Source organism: Sorex fumeus, unplaced genomic scaffold (genome assembly GCF_029834395.1).
Source record: "Sorex fumeus unplaced genomic scaffold, SorFum_2.1 ptg000047l, whole genome shotgun sequence".
Taxonomy (NCBI): domain Eukaryota; kingdom Metazoa; phylum Chordata; class Mammalia; order Eulipotyphla; family Soricidae; genus Sorex; species Sorex fumeus.
In genome coordinates this window covers 15008186-15017005 of record NW_026606104.1, presented here as the reverse complement: position 1 = coordinate 15017005, position 8820 = coordinate 15008186, and positions in this window count along the sequence as shown.

Sequence of the window (8820 nt, the reverse complement as noted above, 5' to 3'; positions counted from 1 at the left end):
TCCCCCCCATCCCCCCATCCCACCTGCCACTGTGGCAGGGCATTCCCCCTTGTTCTCTCTCTCCTTTTGGGTGTTGTGATCAGCAAAAGAGGCATTGAGTGTGACTTCTTCCTATTGTATGTATCCCTTGATGAAGAGAAAGAGAAAATAGGCTTCGCTGTCTCTTCTAATTTTTTTAACCTTAAATTAATATTTTCAGATACTAGTATGGCTACCCCAGCTTTTTTAAGGAAGCTGTTTGCTTCCAGGATTGTTTTCCATCCTTTAACTTTCAGTCTGTGTTTGCTCTGACTGTTGAGATGAGTTTCTTGTAGGCAGCAGAATGTTGGGTTCTGTCTCTGAATCTATTTTGCCACTCTGTGTCTCTTAATTGGTGAATTTAGACCGTTGACAATGAGAGAGAGTATTGTTATGGGGTTTAGTGTCATCTTTTTGTAGGGGTCTGTTGTGTTTGTAGGGTTTATCTTGTCTTATACTAGCCCCTGTAACCCTTCTTTTAGGTTAGGGTTTGAGTCTATGAAGTTCCTGCGTTGCTGTTTATCTAGAAAATAGTGTACCAGTCCTTCAAATTTGAGTGCAAGTTTAGCCAGATACAGTATTCTTGGCGAAGCATTCATTTCAGTGAGTTTTTTCACTATATACCATTCGGGCTTGGAGGATTTCCTCTGATAGGTCTGCCGTGAATCTAAGGGATGCTCTTTTGTATGTGATTTCCTTCTTTGACTTTGCTGGTTGCAGTATTGTTTCTCTATTGGCAGCTTCGACCATTCTAACTATGATATGTCTTGGAGTGTTTTTGTTAGGGTCTCTTTTAGCTGGCACCCTTTGGGCTCTTTGAATGTGAATGGCTGTGTTGTCGAGCTCTGGGAATTTTTCTGTGATGATTTGTTTAACCGTGGTTTTTTCCGTGGGATTGTTTCCCTTAGCTTCTGGTAGTCCAATGATTCTAATGTTGTTTCTCTTGGAATCGTCTCCTAGGACTCTGATTCTCTCTAGAGCTATTTTGAGGTCCCTTGCCATTGTTTGTTGTTGCCTGTTGGCTTGGTGCAGCTGATCATCCAGCTCACTGATTCTCTCTTCAGCCGTGGTCATTCTACTGTTGAGGGCACAGACTGAGTTTTTTATTTCATCTACAGAATCTGTAATTCAAGACCTTTCTGTGCATAGCTTTCCAATTTCTGCTCTCATTTCTTCCTAGATTTTCTCAATTGTCCAATCCATTGTTTCTTTCATGTCTTCTTTCAGTTTACTGAATATCTGTCTGACTTTTCACTGAGTTCATTGAACATCTTCATGACTTCGTATCTGAATTCTTTGTCAGAGAGGTCCCTTAGGTGAGTATCACCTACTGAGGCTTCTAGACTCTTTTCATCGTCCTCCCCACATAGTGGGGATTTGTATTGTTTCTTCATGTTTGTGTGTAGGTATGGGGACTATGATATTACACTAGACTTCTTGGTATGAGCAAACTACCTGTGGCTGCGTGAGTGACTGACAGACCAAAATTAGACATGCCCACCTCTACCGAAGCCACGCCTGCTTCTAAAGAGGCCACGCCCCCACAGAAATATGGTATGTGAGGGGGTAAAAACTGGGTGGGGAAGAAGACGGGCACAGTGTTGGGAATGAAGAGGGAGAGACAGAGGCTCAGGGCTGCTTTTGTTGCAGTGTCCGAGAGGACACCTGGGGCGCTTGCACAGAGAAAGCCAAGTCCTGGGTTCAAATACTGGCGGATAAACTGATTTGGGTGGGGAAGAAGACCAACACGGCATTGGGGATGAAGAGGAAGCATGTGTATAGCTTTAAATGTCTATGAAATTAAATACAGATGAGATCTGTGTAACATAAATATATGTTAATAGGTAATTATAGGTTTCTTTTGGTGAGATATATAGTATGGTATCTTTAGTTATAACTTTACTTTCATATGCAAATATTGGTGAAAGTAAATATTTAAAGTTTTTTTTTTTGATTTGGTTGAGGCTTGGGGGACATACTTGGATGTGCTCAGGGTTTTTGTTTTTGGTTTTGGTTTTGGGGCCACGCCTAGTGGTGCTAAGGGGGTAACTCATGGGTCTTCACTCAAGAATTGCTTTTGGTAGTGCTCAGGGGACCATATGGAATCCAGGGTTCGAACCCTGTTCACCTGTGTGCGAGGCAATTGTCTTACTGGCTATAGCCCCTGTACTCAGGGTTTACTCCGAGTTCTGTGCTCAGTGGTCACTCTTGGTAGTTTTAGGAGACAAAATCCAGTACCTGCAGTCTAAACAGAGTCAATCACATAAAAACTCTACTATTTACAGCCCAAGTTTTTAAAACAATAAAAGATTTATAACTATATATGGTAGAGACTATAAAACCCAGCTCCCGGAAGGGAACAGTGCAGAGTCTCCTGCCCCTGCACCTGACTGTCCTCACTCAGGCCCCTTGGAAAGAGGCGGATTGAGCTTCCCTCCCCCACCCCCAGCAGAGCCCCAGCAGTCGAAGATCTCCAGAACCAGCCACAGCCATGCTGAGACCATTCTCCACACGTCCGGACAAGCCTCATGCATGAAGGAACTGGCAGAGGAACTCAGGCATGCGGGTCCCCAGGCCGAAATCTCCAAGCCTGCTCGAATTGGAACTGGGCCTTCTCCACCCAGATCCCCCATCTTCCAGTAGGTAGGAGTCACACCCACCAGCTGCCCCTAGCGCCAGGTGGTTCCCACCAACGGCCAAAACGCAGAGACTATAAAACCCAGCTCCTGGAAGCATGACATCTTATTATCTCATCTTTCCTTTGGAGAACCTGGCAGGCTACTGAAAGTATCCTGCCTGCCCAACAGAGTCTGGCAAACTTCCCATGTCGTACTCAATATGCCAAATACCAGTAACAATGATGGACCTCATTCTCCTAACCCTGAAAGAACATTGAATATGGCTCTTTTAAAATCTCAGGGCTAGGAAGAAGGAGATGTTACTGGTGCCTGCTCGAGGCAATTGACGAACAACAGGATGATAGTGATCATGATCGTGATATGGCATAAGAAACTGATTAAACATATTATGATGATCATTTTGCTGTGTAAATATATATCATATAAGGATGTGCATGAGGGCACATGGAACACCACCAACATCTGTAGCACTGTAGCACTGTCCTCCCATTGTTCATCAATTTGCTCCGGCGGGCCCAGTAACATCTCCATTGTGAGACTAGTTGTTACTGTGTTTGGCATATTCACTACATCATGGGTAGCTTTCCCAGCATTGTTGTGCAGGCAAGATACTCTCGGTAGCTTGCTAGGCTCTCTGAGAGGGCCAAAGGAATCGAACCTGGGTTGGCCGAGTGGAAGGCAAATGCTCTACCTGCTGGGCTATCGTTCCAGTGCTATCGTTATATAGTTGATCCTGCCAGTAACATATGCTTGTCTCTTGATTTACAGGGGAGCAAATTCATCATGGAAGGGGTAACAGAATCAATATAATTAAATTTCCTATGAGGAACCTGGTCTGAGCTGGAATGCTTATTTGCATTCAGGGCAACTTTCAACAGAGCAACCACATATTACGAATATTATCCTCAAAGGAGGATACTAATGGACATTAATTTTAAGGCATCTTCTTCTTACAGGGAAGATAACTCTTTTTTAATTTTATTTATTTTGGGCTGTTGGCCACGCCTGTTGGTGCTCAGGAATCACTTCTGGCAGGGCTCCAGGGACCCATAGAGGTTTCCAAAGATCAAAGCCAGGCCAGCCGGGTGCAATACAAGCACCCCACCCCTAGGCTAGCAATCCAGCCCCAAGATGACTCTTTTTAATGGCCCAGAGAATGGAGTAGCTCGGTTTTTACAAGTAAAAAGGGTGCATCGCTCCACTACTGACATTTGGGAAAAAGCATTGGGTACTAAGATGTACCAACTGTCCCTGTGAAACTCTCCCCCCACCCAGGTATTTCATAATGAATGCCCACAGGAGGCACCTGGGAGCCCAGCCCATAGGAATCACCAACATCTATAGCTAAAAGCAAATTTAAAAGAACATTGTACTGGTCTGCAAAGTATAACCCAGAAATTAGTGTACAGAATAAAAGGGTCCACCAAGTAACTAAAGGCATTAGTTCAAAAAACAAAAAGTGATGGGACCCTAAAGGAAATGGCAATGTCCCTTTGCATATGTAACAAATTATTCCAGGGAAAAATAGTGTCTTATTTCTCTATAAAATTTTCTCCAAAATAAACTATTAAAACTTTTCAGCATATTTCATTTTATATTTTTAAAATATAGGATAGGGACCAGGAAAAAGCACAAAGTTAGAGGATGGGGCTATCATATCCCAAATGTGACTTCATCCCTGTCTTCTTGAGCATCACCAGATCATGTCCCAAAGGCCTGCCTCTGAACACTACCTCACATGGCTCAGAGTATCCCAAACACTTTCAGGGTGTCCCTGGTGATCCCCTCACAGGCCAACTGTCTTAAAATCATAAGGAGTAAATAATATCTCCTGAGGACTTTTCGGGAGACCCCCAAAACAAACAAAAATTGAGGACAATGTTGCAAACATTTCCTTGAAATGCTTTCAGGTTAGAACTTGAAACCAGTGCTAATTTTCTCAGCCTCAGAAGAAACAGAGAATGTCATTCCTGGCTAATGTCTCCTGTGCTTCTCAATGTTCATTGTATATATATACAAATCACCTGGAAACTAGGTTAATATGCAAATTCTGATTCAGTAAATTCAGAAGCTCATGGTTCTTCAGTTTCAATACTTTCAGGAAAAGCCAGAAGAACTCACTTGGAGTAACAGGTCACTTCAAGAGAGTTTTCCCCTCCTCCCTCCTTCTCATATCTTTTATCTTTAACCCTACCCTTCCTCCTACTGTTGACTCACTCAGGGCAAGCACCTCTCTCAGGAAGAACAGCATCTTGTTCTGCCTAGAGTTGATTCATTCAGGGTGGGAATCTGACTCACAATGAGTTTAACAGAGTTCATCTCCAGCACTTTTTGAGCCAGAATTAGGGAAGATAATATCTCTATGAAAACAAAGTTGTGTGTTTTGCAGCTCAGGAATGTTCTGTAACCAATTATTACCTTCTGAAAGGAGAAATTGGTAATGGGATGATGAATTTAAAGGGAGATGTGAGTCTCTGTTCATATCCCCTGATACAGAGCCTGAACTCTAAGGCTGATCTCACCATGGAAGTGCTATGTGAGATATGCCCATTGTTCTTCCAGACACAAATATATGTGTATTAACTTTTTCAGTTGGTTTTCTGCCACATGATACCAAAATATATCTAGCTCCCCTAACCCCAAACACTCATAAGATTCTTTTTTTTTTAATTTATTGAATCACTGTGGGAAAGTTACAAAGCTTTCAGGTTTAAGTCTTGGTCATGCAATGATCAAACACCTTTCCCTTCACCAGTACTTATTTTTCACCACCAAAAACCCCACTATACCTCCCTCCCACCCCTCCCAATGCCTGTGAGGAAGATGAATTCTACTTAACTATCTACTTTGATTACATTCATTATTTTGACAAAAAATGCACCATTGTTGTTTAGAATTTCCCCCCAACAATCATAACTGATAAAAAGGCATTGTGAAGTAATTTGTTTTCTAAGCTGGTTATGAGAACCACATGATGCATGATTTTGGATTTCTGATATTTTACTTATTAAGCCTGGAGGGATTTCTGCCAAGAGTCAGATAATTATGAGATTGATTTCTGTGGCTCTGGAGCCCTGGCCATGCCGGAGAGCCACTCGTGGAGGGCAACTTGTGACTTCGGAAGGGCGTGAAGGACGAGCCGGGAACGCCCCCCTTCCATGAGGTTGCAGTTGCCCTGTCATCGCCAGCTCATACCTGGCTTTCCAAAAAGCTCGGAGGCAGCTGCCATCTTGCTGCCCAGGGGGAGAGAGGCAGAAGGGAGTGACAACCCTTCCCTCCCAGGGAGGCATGGTACTATGGATTAAGGCTTAGTCCATTCACTTTTCTTCCACAAGCTGCTAGGCTCTGCATTAAGTCCTTGTGCCTCTGGAGCCATGGCCGTGCTAGAGAGCCACTGGTGGCGGGGAGGGAGGCAACTCGTGACCTCAGAAGGGCGTGAAGGACGAGCTGGGAATGCCCCCCTTTCATTGAGGTTGCAGTTGCCCCGTCACCACCAGCTCATACCTGGCTTTCCAAAAAGCTTCGAGGCAGCTGCCATCTTGCTGCCCAGGGGGAAAGAGACAGAAGGAAGCGACACCCCTTCCCTCCTGGGGAGTCATGGTACCATGGATTAAGGCATAGTCCATTCACTTTTCTGCCGCAAGCTGCCAGACTCTGCATCAAGTTCTTGTGCCTCTGGAGCCATGGCCATGCCGGAGAGCTGCTGGGGGTTGGGGGGTGGAGGGGGCAACTCGTGACCTCAGTAGGGCATGAAGGACCCATAAAATTCTTTTAGAACTTTATTTCTTTACCTGAAATCTGGATTTAGGGAAAATAAATATTATTTCTAGCTGAATAATCCAGTCACTTAAATTTTATACAATAAATATATTTTCAACTATTTGTTGCTCTAAATATTACACCACCTAGCATTTGAAACAGTATTTTTTAATGACTTGGATTGATTTTATTTTTGAGTACTATGAATTTGCATTCTGTTGGAGCCTGGGGTCACCTAGCATCTGTTTTTCCAATAGACTACAGTTTAGTTAGGAAGACAAAAAAGTAATTAAGCATAATGTGAAAAGATATCTTTTAATTAAGGAACGTACAGGAAAAAGAACTATGGAAAAAAGGCATCTAAACCTTAAGAAACAGATAAGGAAAAAGGAAATTCCTGTAAGGAAGAGCCAAGTGCCAAGTGCCAAATGGATGGGGATAAGAATAAGAGGATGAGGAGTAGAGAAGCAATTGAAAAATAGCGTGGGTTATATAAATGAAGACCGTTAGTAAAATACCAATGATCTTGAATTACATGTACATATCAGGACAAGATCCTTCTTCTTTTTTTAAATGTTCATATTGCATAATATATTGGGAGTAATTGGGACAGAGACAAGGAGTTAGAACAAAGAAGTTAATCTCTGAGCTAGTGAGCTACTGTAAAATATAACATGACAAAATGGGGCCAGTGTGATAAAACAGCAGGTAGGGTGCTTGGCTTGCACACGGAAGATCTGTGTTTAATCCCTAGCAACCCATATGGTTCCTAGAGTACTGCCAGGAGTAATTCCTGAGAGCAGAGCCCGGGGTAATCCCTGAGTATTGACAGGTGTCTCTCTCTCTCTCTCTCTCTCTCTCTCTCTCTCTCTCTCTTTCTCTCAAGCAAAATTAACTCTTTTAGAGTAAACAGGTTTTTTAAAAATTTTTCTCAATGTCTCTTACAGACAGCAATTTTTTTAACTATTCAAAATGTCTTTCTTTTTTTTAAATTTTTATTAGTGAAACACCATGAGGTACAGTTGTAGATCAACAAATTTTTGTGCTTGGGTTTTGATTATACAATGATCAAATACCCATCCCTCCACCAGTGCCCATTTTCCACCACCATGGATAATATCCCTCCCACCCCCATCCCCCCCATCCCACCCTGCCTCTGTGGCAGGGCATTCCCTTTTGTTCTCTCTCTCCCTTTGGGTGTTGTGGTCTGCAAAAGAGGCATTGAGTGGCAAACATGTTCAGTCCATAGTCTACTTTCGACATGCATCTCCCCTCCTGGGAGGATCCTCCAAACACCCTTTATTTGGTGCTCCCTTCTCTATCTGAGCTGCCCTTTCCCTTAGAATACCCGGCTGGCCTCTAAGCTATGGAGTAATCCTCCTGGTGCTGATCTCAGTTATTCTTGTGTATTAATCTCATATTTTGTTACTTTATATCCCCCAGATGAATGCGATCTTTCTACAGACAGCAATTTTTTTTAATTTATTTATTGAATCACCGTGAGATACAGTTACAAGCTTTCATGTTTTACTTACAATTATACAATGTTCAAACACCCATCCCTTCACCAGTGCACATTCCCCACCACCAATCTCCCCAGTATACCCTCCCTTTCATGCCCTCCCCCTGCCTCCATGGCAGACAATTTCCCTTATACATTCTTTCTACTTTTGGGAATTATGGTTTGCAACACAGATACTTTGAGGACATCACTTTTGGTCCTTTATCTACTTTCAGCACAAATATCCCATCCCAACTTATCCTTTCAACCATCATTTTCTTAGTAATCCCTTCTCTATTCCAGCTGCCTTATGCCCCTGCTCATGAGGCAGGCTTCAAACTATGGAGCAATCTTCTTGGCCCTTGTGTCTACTGTCCTTATGTGTCAGTCTCATGTTATGTTTTATTATACTGCACAAATGAGTACAGTCCTTCTATGTCTGTCCCTCTCTTTCTGACTCGTTTAACTTAGCATGATACTCTCCATATCTATCCATTTATAAGCAAATTTCATTTCTTCATCTCTCCTAATAGCTGCGTAGTATCAAAATGGGAAAAGTGGTATCATAAATATGGTCACGTGGTAGAGTACAAAATGATGGAGCTAGAAAATACTGTTGATTAAACTTCTGCAAACTGCCTGTTTATGAAATGAGTAATCCTTGAAATTTTAGTATTCTGCTATTTGGTTTATACTGTCGAAGGATGAGTTGAACAAAGCACAGTTCCTCTAACAGAGAAAATGAAATCATCCACTCCTCTATGTTTCCACACAGAGAACCTACAGGAGGCCAGGCTTCCTTTTGTTTCTGAAGGCTGTATGATTTTTACTAACCATACTTTCTGGATGAAAGAGTTTGGGATCAGGACCAGTGGCAGGAAGGAGTGGCTGTGCTCCTTTGCA